The sequence below is a fragment of the Pinus tabuliformis genome, chromosome 3_1 (genome assembly GCF_031772625.1).
Source record: "Pinus tabuliformis cultivar Carrire ecotype Pingquan chromosome 3_1, CPIR1, whole genome shotgun sequence".
Taxonomy (NCBI): domain Eukaryota; kingdom Viridiplantae; phylum Streptophyta; class Pinopsida; order Pinales; family Pinaceae; genus Pinus; species Pinus tabuliformis.
In genome coordinates this window covers 925160678-925180050 of record NC_142301.1, presented here as the reverse complement: position 1 = coordinate 925180050, position 19373 = coordinate 925160678, and positions in this window count along the sequence as shown.

Genomic DNA, 19373 nt, shown 5'->3' with positions numbered 1-19373 from the left:
ACAATTTTCAAATTATTTGAAGGTATTTTGAAAGTATTTTCATGGTTTTGGTTACATTAATACTAATCACAAAATTTTGTTTATTTGATACTATTTTAAGGTGTTTTATAGCTTAAGTCATATTAATCTTATAAATTTAAATTATCATACTAATTTTATTTGATATTACTTTAAAATGTTCTCATTGTTTAGGTCTTGAAAGACAATATATCTTAGTAGGTTGGGTAGTGTGTTTATTTTCATGATCAGTTTTCAAATTATTTGAAGGTATTTTGAAAGTATTTTCATGGTTTTGGTTACATTAATACTAATCACAAAATTTTGTTTGATACTATTTTAAGGTGTTTTATAGCTTAAGTTATATCAATCTTATAAATTTAAATTGTCATACTAATTTTATTTAATATTACTTTAAAGTGTTCTCATTGTTTAGGTCTTGAAAAAAAATATATCTTAGTAGGTTGGGTAGTGTGTTTATTTCATGAATATCTTTCAAACTATTTGAAGGTATCTTCATGGCCCAGGTTACACCAATACTAATCACAATTTTGTTTGATACTATTTTAAGGTGCCTCACAGCTTAGGTCACACCAATTTTATAAATTTAAACTTATACTAATTTTATGTGATACACTTCAAGGTACTCCCATTGCTTAGGCCTCACACCAATTTTGTTTGATACTACCTCAAGGTGCCCCCATGGCTTAGGCAACACCAACCCTACCCTATATTATGGTGACCCATGATTGATACTACCTCAAGGTGCTCCCACGACTTATGCCACACCTACTCTATGTTTGATACTACCTTAAGGTGCCTCCATGGCATCAATGCTAGGCTCTCATGGGATTTGAATCTTGCCCAATGATGGAAAAATCCTCGCTTTCCACCATTAGATCCAACCCCTTTGAGTTATAAAATTATACATCCACATAAATGTGGAATAAATCAATATTATTCATATTTCAATAAAGCTTAAAGTAAGAATATTTAGAAGAGTTTTAATAATTTTTTATTTTTATTTTGAAACATTTTCATGTATTATTGTATGGAGCATATGGAAATATAAAAGATGCATTTTTTAAAGTTAGGTTTGATCTAATGTGGGGTTTTTTACTAGTGTAACCTAGTGTTCCATTGTTGTGTTGTTCATTCTCCTATTTATTTCTTTATGGGATTTTTGAGCATTCATTATTGATTGCAAAGGTTTTACATGATATGAGAGCTAGTGTGAGCTTGGTCTCTCCTAGAGAGAGGTTTGTGGATTTCCTTTGTATGTTATTCTTTTTCCCATGAAAGTCCTTATTGAGAAGGGCATTTTTGTAGCTTTTACAAAGCATGAGAGAGATTGCTAGTGGAGGGAGTTTTACTTGATTGTGCCAATTTGTGCTCATAATGGTGCTCGAGTTTGGACTCAATGAGCAACATGTAGTTACCAAAAAAATATTTGGAGATTTGCTTCTTGGTGTCATGTGCATTTTAATTTGCTCGTAGTAAGACCCTATTGACCCTAAGGACTCGAAAGGGGTCTACCTTGTTCCTTGCTCCTGTGGTATCCCCTACATTGGAGAAACAGGTAGATCTATTAAACAAAGGATCAATGAGCATGCAACAAACATTAGACACAGTCACTCCCACTCATCAGCCTTAATCGAGCATGCAGAAAAATCGAAGTACCATGTTTGCATTGAAGAATCCAAAGTTATCACTAAAATAGATCATTTCCACCATAGGAACCTTAGGGAGGCGATTGAGATCGAAAGGAACGCCATAAATCTTAATAGGGATGACGGTTGGAAATTGAGTAAGCGCTGGATTCCAGCTCTCTCATCATAACTCATCATTCTTTTTTATCCTTTCTCCTCTTCTTTTCTTTTTGGTTTATTTTCTTCTGTTTCTGCCTGGTTCCCCTATTTTATTTTTATTTTTATCAATATATATATAATTATTATTATTATTATTTTTTTTTTATTTTTTATTTTTGTCTTGATCCCCTATTTTATTTTTATTATTTTCAAAATTTTCTAATTTTTATTTATATCTATATATATATATATATATATATATATATATATATATATATTTTCAGTTTTCCTTCTTGTCTTAATTTATATTAGATTCCTTTTTGATGGATTTAAGTGCCCCTCTATCAGATAATTTAAACATGATAGTATCAGATAATTTAAACATGATAGTATTATTAAATAATTTGAAATTAATATTATTAATAATTATTGAATTATTTTGGATTAAATATATTTTCCTAACAGCTAGTTTTCTAATATGAATAAGTCAACCCACAACAAACAAGATGTTTTCTACATCAATCAATAATATTGAATTACTATTTTTATTTAACAACTATTTTAAACTAAATATAGAATATTTTTCCTTACCTATAATCCCTAAATAATTAATTTCTTTACCTTCTAACTAATCCACCAACAACTAATTTTTAACGACTAACTTTGGGCAATGCTGCATCCTTACTATTTATTCCTTCTGATCAATGGATTTCTCACCTTGTCCTGAGGATGAACCACATTAGTTAGTTCGAAACGTCGACCAAATCTTAACAATGTGATTAATCTAAAAGAGCTACTTCTATATATAAAATACTTAAGTATAAACTAATTCAAAGTTCTCTTTAGTTTCTGGTTCTTCCTTCATAGCATGGATACATTTGTCTAAAAAATTGTTTTCCAGGATATGAAATTCATTGTTGGACCAAAAAAGGAGAGATTAGACATTAAAATTGCTTTATCCAATTCTTTTGGGTTTGGAGGTCACAATTCCTCTCTCGTTTTTTCTCCTTATGAAGAATGTAATGAAAACTAACATTTTCCTTGATAATTTTATCATGTTATATGCTCAAGGTTGGAAGTGGTTTGGCCTTCAGCTTGGATTGTACTGAAATGTCCAATGGGATATCTATGCAAGTACTGAAATGTCCAATGGGATATCTATGCAATCATTACTGCTATTTCATGGTGAATCCATTTTTTGCATTTACAAGGAATTTGTATATCTCTTTGAAGAATTTCACACTTAAAACTCATGTGTATATGTCAAATCACAAGAGCATCACAGATATAAGCAAAGCAATTGAAATGAATTCACTTAAAGATAACATAATGTAGATACTCCTTGTGTTCTAAAGGGAAATACAAAATTAGTTGTGGTTAGATGTTGGTAGATCACTTCTCTCAACAAGTATACTTGCAAATGCTTTTCCCCTTCGCTTTGTTTGCTGGACATAAAATATATAATCTTAGTATTACTTCAGACCACAAATTGACTGACCAATATGAAAATCCCACAAGATGATAAATCAAGCTACATTTGCTGAGAGTGTAATGGCTCATCACTTTGAATACGATGACTGAAGTTGTGCTTGAAGAAAAAAATTGCCAAACATTACTTGATATTAAATAGTGAAACACTATCGGCAAAGAAGAAGAGTGGTTGTACTCTTGGTTGAATGATTTGATTTCAGAGGCATAAATTTTGCTAGCACAAAGCATCGTGATAATAATGATGACAACAACTCTCATGATAACATGTAATGATGAGATTACCCAGATAAACCCGTGGTTGGAATGATCACCACACATTTTCCAACTACATAAAATGAATTGTGTGACCTTCAAATTTCCATGCAAGTTAGTTTGTTTTGTGGCTTTATTTAGAGTTTGATTGAGATTTTAGATCAGCAACAAGGTTGGAAACAAATTTAGAGTCTAATGTACTTCATAATTAAATGTTGTTTCATGGTACAATTATGTCAACATTTCAAATGCATTTGTGTTTGGAGTGGATAGAAGGTCTCTGATCAGTCTTAGCATTTGCATGGCATTGATTGGATATACATTCAAGAAAAAAATTTCATCAATGTGCATGCATATGATGGCCATTTTAAGGTGTTTGTGAACTCCTGTGAAAAATAAAAATAAAATTGTATCTCATTGATAAGATATGCATTCTCACATTCTCAGTAGTGATTTATAGGGTGTGAAGTGACCAATAGAGAAATTGCAAGTTGATCTAACAAAGTTTAACTTTTAAATCAAATATAGTGTTTGTAGGCAAAATATTTGACAACATATACTCATATGACCTAGATGTTATGACTATCAAGCCTTTACTGTTCATCCATTTCACTTGCAAGATTCCATTGTTTCCAAAGTAGGGATATTTAGTGTCTGCAACCACTCTGAGGAAACCTTGTGTCAAGAAAAAACATGGTATTATGTAATCTTTTCAGATTAATTTGACATCCTTTTTGTAAATTAATAGTTTTTTTATGGCAAATGTGAAGTACATTGAAAACTTGTCAATTTGTCAATTTGCAAGCAAGACTTAAAAGTAGTTCTTTCTTAAGTATCTTTGTTATCTTTGGGTGGATTATGGTATTGATAAACTTTGAAGCCAAAGACCCATTTTATTTTGCAAGTATTGGCATCACAAGGTATACATGTTGCACAAGTTTTTGGAATGCAAAACTTCACCATTGCACCTTTCAAACTATAATTACTTGCTTCAACCAACAACCTTCATCAATGCCACTCTTCCTTATGCTACAACCTTACGACATTCCCATTGCAACATGAGGTGCAATTGCTAGTATACTTTACTTTAAAGTTCAGACAAATAAATGTTGGGACTCTTAAAATTGAAAAGTTAACCTCCGTGATTCTTAAAATTGAAAAGTTAACCTTGAGTAAGTTCAGTAATTTTTTAAGACAATAAAGATTTTTTAACATATAATTTTAATTTTACTATGACATAATAAAGAGTTTTTGTTTTTCTATAAGATAACAAGTAGTTTTAATAATGACTTTTCCATAATTGATAATAGAGAGTTCGATTTTTCCATAGCTAATTATGCACTCAAATTTTTTCGTGGAAAATTGTAAATCCCACATGAATATTCAATTGAATTATAATCCATTTCTATATATTCATGTAGTCAAGCACAACATAATAGCTTGATGATAAATATGTAAGTTATGAATTATATTTATTATGTTTAGGCTGTTTGCGACTATAGAGTTACCAAATTGTTTAATGGGATGCCAGAGAAGAGGAGAGGAGAAGTACTGTAATTATGCCTTTTATTTTGAATTTATTTATTTCTAGAGTCTCAGACATCACATTTATGCGAATAAACATCACATTTACGTGAATAAGTGGGAATACAAAGTCTTGAGGATGTGGTCCAGTGGTTAGGTGGGGAGGTTTGGTCCCCACAGGTGTTTTGGTCCAATCTGGGAAGGACTATGTAAGCCTGAGAGCTGCTCCAAGCGTGATTATTCCCATAAAAAAGTAAGAAGAAAAAATAAAGTATACGAAATTAAATAAACATGATTGTAATGTGAATTGTCAAAAATTAAAGTATACGAAATCAAATAAACATGAATGTGATGTGAATTGTCAATTTGATCATTTTTCACTGGGATTGGGGTAAAAGAAATGGCCTTGTAGTCTTACTATACATTGGAGCATAATAAGGGGCACTCACGTTGTGTCATCTGCCAGGATCTTCTTGTAATTTTGTGAAGTTTTCATCTATTTGGGTTAATGGGCAGGTCCACTAACAAACCCTGTGGTCCTTCGGTCACTTAATGGAATGTCTGATAGCTAAGCTCATTACTACTATTGATTGATACTGACATGATTTTTGATTTATACACAATGACTTTCTTGCTCGAATAGCACACCCTCTGAGGTCCCTCTACCTTTGGCCTGCCTTCTTGCTTCCAGTTGGTTGACTTTTAACCCATCCCCACATGCACATATTGGGGTCATCAAAGGGCTTGGGAGATGGATACGAGGTTGGGAGGTTCAGGTTGTAATAATCCGTATGTGGATGGAACCACCCAGTTGCACAATGGAATTCTATTTGTCTCCTACCTATACACAAAAGAAAATATTCTTTCGTTAAGGTGAAGAAAAAGGAGAAGCGAGCTCCTCCAGAACCTTGTAACTTCTTCCAATTCTTTTTGGTTTACCCAAAAAACTGAGTTGCCAAGTCTGAAACTGTCTACTCTAAAGCTTATTTCCAATGAACAAAAGCACCCTACTTTTTTATAAGCAAAAATGAGTTGTTTTTACATGCAAAATGATCATAACTTAATCATAATTTTTTATTTATGGTTTATTATTATTTAATTAATCAAAATAATTTTAAAATTTTAAAAATTTATAGAAACATATTTTTTAATAATAATCATCATTAATATTACTTCTCATTTATAAAATTTATAAATATATACCATCTATCCATATTCCTAATTTATAAAATTTATAAATTTTAAAAACACAATAATAGTATATTATAATATAATGCACAAAATTAAATACATAATTTAAAAAAAAAAACAATTTCCTCACAACGATTCCTATTCTTATATAATCTAAATTATATTGTATAATAAGAATTAATATTAACAATGTTTTATTTCTACATGTTGTTGTTTGATGTTTTAAGTAGGAATATGATTATATGGTATTTAATTAATTTTTAATTTTTTATTATCCAACTATCATATTAAAAATTGTCGGGCACAATAAAAGTCAACTTTCTATTCAAAAGAGGTTTGTTTTTTAAATAATCTATTCTATCACAAGTTTCAATTTTTAATATAAGAGGGGTTTAATTTTGATTTGAATGAAGATTTGGACATATTGGGATATATTAAAGAATGTATTGAAGAAATTCAAGGTGAAGAATTTAGTACACAAAAGAAAAAAAAAATGAAGTAAAATAAGAGTTTTCTGAGAAATGGGACATTGAGTACAAGTGGTTGAGAGAGACAATATATGAAGCAAAAGTAGTTATGACATGCATATATTGTGAAACACATAAGGTAACTAAACCATGGGGGATAGCATTGGTTGCTCTATCAAACAATATGATTCACTAATCGTTCATGCAAATTCAATATCTCATAATTTTTCACAAGCTAAATTGATATACGACGATGAAAAGAAAGCAAAACTTATTCCAGAACATAAAGCATGCATTGATGACAAAACCAAGCAAAGTGTAATAACAACTATGAAATTAGTTTATTGGGTTGTGTAAGAATATTTATCTCTCTTAAAAAATGAATCCCTTTGCTCATTTTCAATGTCTTTACATACACCCAACAAGCCAAAGAATAAAGTTTACACATCATATATAGAACATATGGTTGTAAAAGAATTCCTTTCTGCTATATCTGAGTATCTTGAAGTGAACCCCTTTCCTCCTAGTGATCTGATTATAACACAACCCAATGACCTACTAATGGTTAAGTTTGACTCCAAATCTTAACTAGATTTACAATATGCACTATTTTACAATCTCCTTCATCGTGATCATGTAGCTAGCCCTTTTTCCAAGAATAATGGGAGGTGTTGTGGCATCCTCTCAAATTATGGTGGTCAAAACAAAGATCAACTTCCGAGTGGCATAACATTTTCATACAGACTCCAATTGAGGAAATTATTGCACTGTTGGAAAGCTATTTCTGTGTAGAATAATGCTATAAGATACAACATTAACATGACAAAGTTTTACCACCCCCCCCCACAAAAAATAAAATAAAATCCATTTGATTCCTCAAATTGCTTCTGGAAGGTTTCAAACCCTGATTTTCCAAACTGAGTTATGGTGGTAAAAATGGTTTTATGAGCTGATTACTCCACTTTTTCCTCTTTGAAAGCATCAAGATGGATGAAAATAATATAATGATCCAATCCAGATCATAAATCCCCATTTTGGGAGGCTTTTTGTGCCCAAAGAATTCTACTAAATGAGGTGAGGAAATTTTCCTCCACCTTCTCTTGAGTTTACCATTTAGCCTTGCATGGAAGCTTTCCTTTCAACCCAATATACCAAAGGTCACATTTCCCTTGTCTTGTAATTTGGGACTTATTATGCAAAACAATATCCTCTTATTGACTATGCCCGAGCTTTTGGCTTCAAATCCTGTATAGAAGGTAGGACTTGTTTTTGTTCTTAATCTAGCATGGAAGGCTCATAGAGTTTTAGATTCTCTATATTCACCATTTAGTAAATTCACATGTATGGTGGTAGAATGAGTCTATAGGCATTATCTTCCACCTTTACTAATATCCCAAGGGGACCATATCGCAGAGCCTTTATTTTCTTATAGGGACCCTTTAGCCGCTTCTTGATTATCTGTAACCATACTTTGTCTCCCACCTTGAAGGACTTCTCTATTATGTGCTAATCATGCATGCCCTTGTATTTTTATCGTGATTTGTGTTGCATATCCTATACCTATAGATGGATTTTCATAATCTTCTCAACAATTTTTTCTTCCCTTGAGGCATCCCTTGTAAGATCCCCCCTCAGTCCTTACTTCCCATATGAAATATCCAAAGGTGAAGGTTGCAAATATCCAAATAAAGTTTCAAATGATAACTTCTCAGTAGAAGTGTGGACTGCTCTATTATAGGAGTGCTTTATATATACCATATTTTCATCCCGTCTTCATATGCTTCTGATTGTAACCCGTGAAAAGATGCACCAAATTCATGTTGACTACTTATGTTTTCCCATCTATCTATGGATGAAATGTGTTAGACCTCTTTAAATTCATATCCATCTTCTCCCATAATGTATTCCAATATGCATTGAGAAATATTGTGTCCCTATCTAAAACAGTTCTCCTGGGTATCCCAAAGTGCACCTAGACCTATCTAAAGAACAATTAAACTACTTCTTTCCCATTGATGGCCTTTTTATAGGGCATTAGAGCACACATATTTATGAACCCGTCAACTAAAATTAATAGGTAAGGTTCCTTCCTGGTCAATGGTAAACCTCCCACGAAGTCCATGGAAATTCTTTCCCAAGGATGGATGGGTATAGGAAAGTGATGGCATAGACCCTATTTCATATTACTATGCTTTCTGGTACACCAAAGCGTTTTATGAACCTAGATACTTGTTCTTGCATCTTGGGCTAATATACATACCTCTACAAGTTGGGCACTATATTCCCTACACCAAATTTACTAGCAACCTTGGAGGTGTGAGCCTCTCTAATCAATTATAGTTTCTCACCTTTAGAAACACTTAACTTTTTCAAGTTGTAGAGCAACTCATCCTGTAAGTGGTAGTGAATTGTGTTATCACCATCATGCATATGAATCTGGCTTTGCAATTGTTGAAACACCTGCTTGAAGTCCTCATCCTATAAATATGCCTCTCTATATGAATCGTGGGTGAATGGCTCCAGGTGCACCAAAGTTCCCAAAGATGTGATCTTTGATGTGGGTGGCCTTGAAATCACATCGACCAACTAGTTTGTGTTTCCATTCTTGTACTTGATCACTATTGGCGAAAAAGTAAAATAGATAGAGACCTTGGGTTCAAACGTAGGGGACAACAAAGGATCCACTATAGTCTAGAGAAACACTGACATTTTCACCTTACCCAGAAGAAGTAAGGCATCTCACCCGAGGCATGCTGCAACCTTAAGAGGATAGGGATTGGAACTAGACATCAAGAGGGTTGAACAATGATTACTATTAAGATATATTCTAGGAAATCACATCATCTCGCAGGTAACCAACACAAAGTATAGCTAGAAACACATCCACAGAAACAAATAACATCCACATTCATGCATAAGCAAAATTTAAAGAGGGCCATGCAATCAACACATTTAGAACCATAGAACAGTCTTGCAACTTATTTCCATTAAACTTAAAACATCATTACATTTTGGAGCCGTCGTCGTTCAAATAGAATCATAGAATCATCATACAATAGATAACTAGAAAAAAAATCTAATTTCACTAGGATCCACAACAACATATCTACACAGGAGTTTTGCGTTCCTTTCTGTTGTCTTCTCCTTTGGATTTTATAAACTTCGCTCATCTGAACTGCCAGTATTTTCCTTGGATGCTATGCACTTTCCTCCTTGGTGACTTTTGTGACTCGACTGTGACTGCTCCATCTCTCCTTGATGACCTTTGCGAGTTGGTTGCGCTTGCATGTTCCCCTATTTTCTGTTTGCCCACTTCAGTGTCTGACAGATCTTGGTGGATTTTCTCACTTTTCCTCGGTTGTTTCCTCCACTTAACCTTCGATTAGACTTAGTCAAAATGTGTCAAAAACTCTATCCCCCAAAATGAAGGACCCAAGAGAGCTCGACCATAATTGATTGAATCATCCCTGAGTCAATCCTTGGCTGATGCCACAATTTATTCTTGCTATTGCATGGCTCTTGCTTGTGATGCTTCTTCTTGGACTATTCCTTCATGTGTTACAGGTTCTCCTTCAAACAAAGGACCCAACTTCAGGATGGATTGGATGGCTTCGGTCTTGAATTGGGTATATTCAACAAGGGCTGACTTCCAGGAATCCAACATAGTGGTGACTTGCTCAAGAAATGGCGTGGTAAGTTCAACTGTTGGTTGGGCGGGTCGGGTATTCAGAAGGGCATTCCATTGAGTATCTGATTATGTTCTGAGTTGCCACAACTTTTGAAAATGGACCTGTGTCAGTGGTTTGAGGTCATGGACAAGAGCCTTGGTGGTTCAAGAGTCATCCTCAATTTGCTGGATCTACTTCTCGAGCAAATCAGTTTGTGCAAACATATCCTTTTGTTGGTCAAGGTCAGGTGTAGTCAATGATTGGTTGAACAATTGGTGAGCCTATTGACGCAGAGCATAGACTGGCTGATTTTTCTTGGCAAAGAACCCAGGCCAGTCATGAACCCGAGTGAAGATTTCTTACGCCTCTCTAGTAGCCTAATGAAGGGAGGCCTTAAGAAAAGCCACATTGGTAATCTTTTATTTGATTTTAGTGGCATATTGGGTGGCTGGATCAGGGAGTGTTCTTTGGCCTACTGCGATAGCCTTGTGAAGCTCCTGATTTGATGAACGAAGGTCAACGCATGTGGTTATGATGTGGTCGCAACAGTCCAAAAGGGTGCAAGCTGAGAAATATTCAAGCACATTAGGGCATACCTCGACGGTAGTGGTCCACAATGTCTGGAACTTAGTGTTGATATCGTTGACCTAATGTTGTAGTGCTTACTTTTCTTGTAGGAGTTGATAGCGCTCACTTGCTATGGAGATAAGTTGTTGCTATTGCTGCTCATGTTCAATTGCCAATGTATTATGTAGTGCTTTTGCTTGCCAAGTGGTCAGTTGAATCAAGGTAAATATTTGAGAGGTCGACTAATTTTGAAGGTCATTGGGCATCACTGTAGTAGGGAGAGGGAATTAGGATTGCAACAATTGTCCACTAGCAACTGATTTGTCAGATTGGCCTTGGGGTGAGGTTTTTGGCTGTAGGCTTTCTGCTTTGTGGGTGGTGGTGTGGTATAGAACAAAAGGTGGTGGAGAATTGGGAATGGGGTTGGGGTTTGAGTTATGACGTTTATAATTTCTTGGTCTTGTGGACTAGAGTGGATTTGCTAGCCATTTGTTGGTTTAGGGCTTGGTGCTAGTAGCAATGATAAGAGAGGCATGGTAAATGAATATGCGGTCATGTTTTGAATGGTGAGGGTGTCTTTGCAAATGTTGGTGATTAATTGAATGATGGAATCAACCTCCATATCAGTCTGAGAATTGAGGAGGTTTCCAATCTGCGGAAGGTATGAAATGTTTGTGGAGGGGGAGGTCGTGAAGGGTGATGGGTTGTGAGACATTGGGGAAGTAGTGGAGGTGGATTGAGGGACTTATTTGATGATGTGGGTATTGGTGAGAGAGTGTGGTTCTTCGTCAATGAGATCGACGGCTCGGGGAGAGGTAATTGGAATAGGGTTTTGGGAAACTAAGGGAATTTGGGTAGCAATCGGTCGAGTGTCCTAGACTATGGGCTCAATAATAAAATGAGGGCCCACTAGGGGAAGGGAGGTAACCAATGAAAACATACTAATTGGAATAACATTAAGAATTTCAGAAAATAAGGGTAGATAACTTACTGATGATCCCAGAGCTTTGAGAGTGTTTCAAACTGAAATCATAGTTGTCTCGAATCTCTTCAAAAAAAGAATGAGTGTTTCTTCTGCTGCTCATTTTTGAGAGGTGGAGGGTCTCTCGCTAATTGTCCCAGACTTCACCAATGATGCCTAGCTAGGATAGAACTTCGTTGTGGAATGTCTATTCTGAGAGAATGAAAGGAAAAGCCAACATATGGAATGTGTCTAGATTGACAACCTTAGGCCGAATCTAGGTGGTTCCGTGGTGAACACCGAACCATACGGTGTGTGAATATTCATCCAAGAGTGATTTTGGGTTTTTGGGGACAACTTCTATGACAACGACAATCTTAGCATACCAACTAGTGAAGGAGGCCTCATTAATTTCTTTGTTGTTCACCCCCCTTGATGTCTACCATGGGGAGTACACTAGTACTAGGGGCTGATCTTCGAAGACTGGGGCTAGCTCTCTGCTTTCAATATAGCACCATTTCATCATTTCCAGAGAGATGACTAGATACTCATAGATGAAGTATGTCGCCCGCTTGTATACATCACCGCAAGGTTCAAATAGTTCATTTAGCAAATAGCTGCACCAGTTTAATTGTTCCCCTTTTTCACAAGCTTTTGCCATCAAGATGGTATCCAGAGTGCATTCACCCTTGGTGTATTGGCACATGATCTTCCTAGAAATTATGTGACAGGTTAACTTAGTCGAGGGCACGTTGATTAGATCGATGGTGGCTCCTTTCTCGCCTTGCTGAGTAGCATACTTAGTATAGTTGTTGTCGCCAATTTTATTTCCATTTTAGAGGTGGTTTAGAATGCAGATGACACCATGGCTCCCACAGAAGATATACCCGTCAAATTTTGGATATCATTGGCTTGTATTCGCTACTCCCTGTCGAGCCACAAGGAACCTCCATGCAATTGACTGATAAGGAACTTTGTGCTTTGCATGGTCGCACCTGAAGTGTCGAAGACTGGTAAATTCCTCAAATTTATCACCGTGGACCATTGTAATCCTTGGAATTTCTGTTTTATTATGGAAGAGTGGCTACAACATTTTTTGGTTGTAGGCTTTGTGAATAATTCATACTTGAGCATGGGGAAATGGAAGGATTCTGATAAATCGTTGTTGAAGAGCGAAGCTTTCTCATATTTACCAAAAAGACTTTCAAGTTCTGTCACTCTGGGGTGGAAGGGAGGGGTAGGAACACAAATTTTGGATAATAGAGTCATGACTGTACATAATAAACACAAGGGCTTAGGATTTGGACTCAGAACCAGGGGAATTTGACATCGAAGCCAGAGTGAGCAGTTCGACCATCTAATCTTTTACAATGGATAAATTAACGTTGCCATGCAAACTATATTGAAAGACTTGACACAACGCTTGTTATTAGACAACTAATAAATATGACAACTTGCTATACTCGATTTAAATCATGGCATTAACGATGACTGTGAGCTCGACATAGTCTGGATGACGCAAAAACTCAAAAGGTGGATGATCATGATGGATAATTATTATGGAATGATGGCAAAACCAAAAAGATGATAACCAAAATATGTTAGGGATATTATGGGATATATTTAAACCAAATTTGAAAATATGTTGGAAATTATTACTAATTATGAGAGATAAGATGACTGTCACATGCATTTCCCTGACCACAATCAGTTGCAGAGGGAAGCACTCAACTATCTACCAGATGTGATGAAACTAACTTTATTCACAACTGCCTCAACTTCAAATATACCTAAATGACTCTATCCTAAACCTAACTATGATCCCCTTTCTGAGATGAAACCAATTGATTAAGAAGAGGGTGGTCCATTGAAGGATTTCACGTGTGTACAATTCACCCATCCATGCAATAGAAGTTCATCCAGTTGCACAAGTTTAACAACTTTGGACTCTCGAATTTCCGCAAAAATGAATGATCCCAACGAGTGCATATAGGAGAACCGGGTCCCCAACTGAAAAAGAATTCCTCTTGATGTGCCAATCGTGCCATGCTTTCTGTTTCTCCTTGTCAACGGTCTGGTGGAAATCAACTAGAAACTTGGATTCATCCAACTCCCATAGTTCGTTCAGTTGTTTTGGAATTGAATCATCCTCTATCATCTGAGTGGCTTGCGTAATAAAGAGTTTGGGAATTATAATCTCAGTAGGTACTACAACTTCTCGACCATAAACAAGCTAGAATAATGTATATTTATGCAATCATTTGACGGTGGTATAGTAGGACCACAAGATCGCTGGTACCTGCTCATCCCAGTCATCTTGGTTGATAAAGCAGATCTTGGTGAGGCCCTTCTCAAGGATCTTGTTGAAAGCTTCAATGGTGTTGTTTTTTTTGTAGATGGTATGGGTTGCTTTTATGGTGCTGGATCATGAAGTTCTGTAGCAATGTGATGACTGTTTCATTAATGAAGTGGTTCCCCTGGTCATTAGTGAGGCTTCGAGGGTATCCAATTCGAGTGATGATATTTTTGAAGATGAATCGGGAAACGATGTCAGCAGTGCAATATTTAATTGGTGTAGCTTCGACCCAATGGATTAGATAGTCTATAGCAGTAATAATGTATCGAGCATGTGAGTGATGCGCCGATGAATTAATAAGCCCCACAAAGTCTACAACCCACATTTAGAAAGCCTAGGGTGCGCGTACGAGCTGCAAAGGAAGTTCATACTTGTGAGATGGTTGTCCCACTCGTTGGAAAACATCATATTTATTGACGTACTCCTTCACATCTCGGAAGAGCATGGGCCACCAGAGTCCTACTTCCAGTACTTTTCTCAATGTAACTTTTCCCCCTACATGTCTTCCCACAAACCTAAAGTGGAATTCCCATAACACATCTTACTTTTGATGGTTGAGGACACATCGTTGCAATATATGGTCGAGACCCATCTTGTACAATTGGCCTGCAATCAGTTAATAATCTCTAGCTCGAGCCACACTATGCCTTCTCTAGGTTGCTGTGTATTCTTTTGGGCATTCACCAATGTTTAAGAACAATGTGATGTCTTCCAAATAGTCAGGGATGGCTTCAACTTGAAATAGATCAGTGTTCGACAATTGGTCATTTATTGACCCCCCCCGCTTCGCCCGACTCCAACTAGGAGAGATGGTCATGCCCCACATTCATCCTTCCTGGATTCACAATGACTTCAAATGTAAAGTCCTGAAACAGTAAGAGCCATCTGAAAATTATCCCTTTAATCACATGATTATTTACTAGATACACATAGTGGTGGGTGAAAAACTTGAAAGGACGACCCAGAAGATAATGCCTGAATTTTTGCAGTGAGTACACCATCTCAAGAGCTTCTTGTTCAGTAGTGGTGTAGTTCCTTTCTGCGGTAGAAAGTTTTTTGATAACGAAATAAAGTGGGTGATTCAAGTTACCGTCTCCAGGCTGGGCCAAAATAGCTCACAAAGCGATCCTGAACACATCAATATGGACATGAAATTATTTATTCCAATCTGGGTAAACTATGATTGGAACACTTGCCAACTTTTCTTTTAGCATATTAAAGGCGGAATCACATTCATCGCTCCAGGAAAAATAATCATATTTCTTTAGTAGCTTCTCTAGTGGTTCCTTAATTAGGGCATAATTACGGATGAACTTGCGATAGTATTCTGCGTGGATGAGAGTCGATCTTAATTACTTGACACTGGTTGGTGGAGGCATTTTTAAAATTACCACAACCTTAGAAGGGTCGACACACAATCCTTCTTTTCAAACTATATTCCCTAGTAGCGTTCCAAAAGGGATAGTGAAAATGCATTTCTTCAAGTTCAAAGAAATCTGTAGTTTCGTGTAGCAATCGAACATTACTCTAAGAAAGATGGAGGGTTTTATAAAAAAGTTGTTCACTTTCCAATCATCCATATACACCTACATGAATCTGTGAATATAGTCGCGCAAGACAGCAATCATGATCTTTGAAAACACCACTGGTGCATTATTCAATCCAAATGACATGATTTCTTAGGCATAAGAGCCCCATTCAGCCGTGAAGGTGGTTTTATTCTTATTTTCCTCTGTAATGCGAAATTAGTGATAGCCAGAGAACCCATCCATGAAGGAATAAGCTTCATTACCTACAACATTATCAAGGAATTCGTTGCTAAATGGAGTAGGGAAGGGATCATGGATGCAGGCATTGTTCAAGCTCTTGTAATATACACATATCTAGATCTCTTCAGAATCCTTCTTATTCTGAATGAAAATTAGACTAACCCACTTAACTTCATTAACTAGGAAGATGAGGCCTACTTCTAGCATCTTGTCGATCTCTCTCTTCACCTTCTTCTTGAACCTTGGGTTTAGTCAATACGAGCGATGTTTCAATGGTCTCACATATGGCTTCAATACGATCTTCATTCCTCCCAAATCCCCTTTAATTCCTTTGAGATCTACAATGGACGAAGGGAAAAGATCCTCATCCTCCTTCAAGAGATCAAAGATCTCCTTGGTGGTCTGTATATGCCAATATTCCCCGCTGGAAGCCAGTTTTGTTTTTTCTTTAGTCCCAATTTTGTGCTTCTGCAACTTCAAAGGTTGTAGTTGCGGACCAGCTGCTACTAGACCATCTTCTATGTCTCATTCCCCCTCAAATTATTTAAAGATCAAATGCCTTAACCCTTCTAAATTGTCTCCGTTAGGTTCAAGATTTATCTTCCTGTAAGCCATATCCTCATGGAATTCAGATTCATAGGTATAATTGAAGGCATCCTGGTTGCAATAGCCCTCAGTAAGCTCTCGTACTGGGAACAAGACCCCCTTGAATTCTTTCAAGGCAACTGCTATCCTTTTGTAGTCATCGGCAAATGATAGATCACAGATGAATTGGGTTGTCATGAGATCCCACTCACTGATCTGCCTCTTTGTTTCTTCCTTAAGGTACCAAGCTTGGGGGAATGTTCATAGAGTGTGGAAAAAACTATGCACCCACAGACCCTTGGGAATTCCTTTTGTGGTCCACCTATCCTTACAATTATGGATATGCTGGTGAGGATCGATGTACCCTTTATACTTAAGGAGATTGGGTGAGCAGTGTTCTGAATAATCAAATTTGAATATCAATGCGGAGTTGACCGTCTCCCATCCCTGGAGGTGGTTGCGATGGCAGCCCCACCACCTTTCCGACGTCACTTAAAGGGAAACATCTAGTAAGGGTACCTTGTGTGCCTGCAAAATGTTCAAATACTCTTCTTCGATAAAATAAATAACGAAGCCCATACCATTAAAAATAGGGAAATTTCGTACCTCTATACTAGCCTAGTGGATACGACGAATAGTTTCACATCGACTCGAGTGGAACTCATGGCCTCCTTGCTGCCAATCATCCCATGCAACTTTTGATTCGACTTTGGAGGCCTAAACACTTCTCCATCTAATCGACCCATCCGTTGTAGGATTGATGTAGTCTTCCCTCTTTCCTGTTGTGAGTCGGTATAATTGATCCAGTAATTCAGGTTCTTCCTTGTCATCTACTGGTTCAATAAACCTAGGGCCTTGATAAGGATCCAAGGGATGAATCACCCTGACTCCATCCACCTCAAAATTCATTGTTTCCCTCTTTAGGTCAATCACTGCATAGTTTTCGAAGGCCCAATCTATCCCTAATAATTCAAGATAGGGGTATTTGTCTCCCATGATGTTTATGACTTTAAAGTTTGTATGCATCTTTACCCCTGTTATATCTTCTTCCACATCTTCCAAGCATCCAACTGGGAGGATATAATACTAATTTTCCATGCACAACTGAATCAGGGATAGTGCTAGCTTGGGTCTTCCTAGGGGTTCCGAAGTCTTGGTAGAATGTTCACGTCTGAACCCAAATATAACATAGTGTCCTTGATATGGAACCCCACAATCTGGGCACTAACACGAAATTTCCTTCCTGTCCTTTTCTTGTTCCTTTGCACTTTTCTAGAGTGCCTTTTGGGAAAACTGGCATATATGAGCCCTTTCAAGAGTTCCCCATCTTTGAAAACAAATTTAAGCCTCTTCCGTAACTGCCCTAACATCTTCTAATCCATAAACTTCCATGGATATTCCACTGGATAGTTCGTCAAAATAGATATGATAATATTATATTAAAAATCTTAGATTCTACACTACTACAATTTTATTAAAATTTAAGATCTGTAGATTTATCTGTAATTAGTGCATGCATGCGAATGGAAATTATGAAAAAAAGTAGAGAACGAAAAAATAAGCACACACACACACACAAGACACAAGATATTCTCTCTGAGAAACCCTTTTGGGGGAAAACCTAGTTGGAAGGTGAGGCCGCTTCGCTCTCTTTCTATGCCTAGAAATATAACTATAGCTATAAAGAAGTAATTCCTGTGGCCCTTGGGATGCTACAATGCACAAATCCTCTCTGTGTGGTCTACCTCCTATCTCTCCTAGCTATCTTTGCTCAACTATGGAAAAAAAATTTCTCGAAAGAATGGAATGCTTCTTCCTCCTAGTGGTTTGGTTATAACATGACCCGGTAGCCTACTAGTGGTTAATTTTGGCTACATCAACTCTTAATTAGAGTTATAATATAGACTCTTCTAGAGTATTTTACATCATAATCATGTTTCTAGCCCCTTTTCCATGAATAATGGACGCTGATGTGGCATCGTCCCGAACTATATGTGTGAAAACAGGAAGGTCAACTTTTGAGTGACATAAATTTCACATACAGACTTTGATTGACACTCTTCTTGCACCATTGGAAATATATTTCTGTGTAGAATAACATGAAATGAAGCTGCATTAAAGTGACTAAGTTTTACCCCCCAAAAACGTAGTTTGATGCCTCAAAACGCTCTTGGAAGGTTTCAGACCCTGTTTTTCCAAACTGGGTCCTGCCAGTAAAAACGGTCGCGTGAGATGATTCCTCCACTTTTTCCACTCCAAATGCATCGAGATGGATGAAAACAAACATAATGATCCAATCCAGATCGCACCTCCCTATTTTAGGAGGCTTTGGGTCCCCAAAAGATTCTACTAAATGAGGTGAGGACATTTTTTCCTCCACCTTCTCTCTAGTGTACCATTTAGCTTTGCCAGGAAGTTGTCACTTCAATCCAATCTAACAAAGGTCATGCTGGCTCTGTCTTATAGTTATGGACCTCTTCTGCAAAACCATATCTTTTGTTAACTCTGCTTAAGCATTTGGGGCCAAATCCTCCACAGAAGGTAGGACATGTTCCTCTCCCTAATCTACCATGGAAGGCGCATAGAGTTTCAAATTCTCTACATTCACAACTGAGTAGATGCACATATATGGAGGTAAACTGAGTCGATAGGAATTATCACACACATTTTCCAAGATCTCAAAGGGACCATAGCTCAGAGCCTTGATTTTCTGACCAGGCCCCTGTAACCTCTCCTT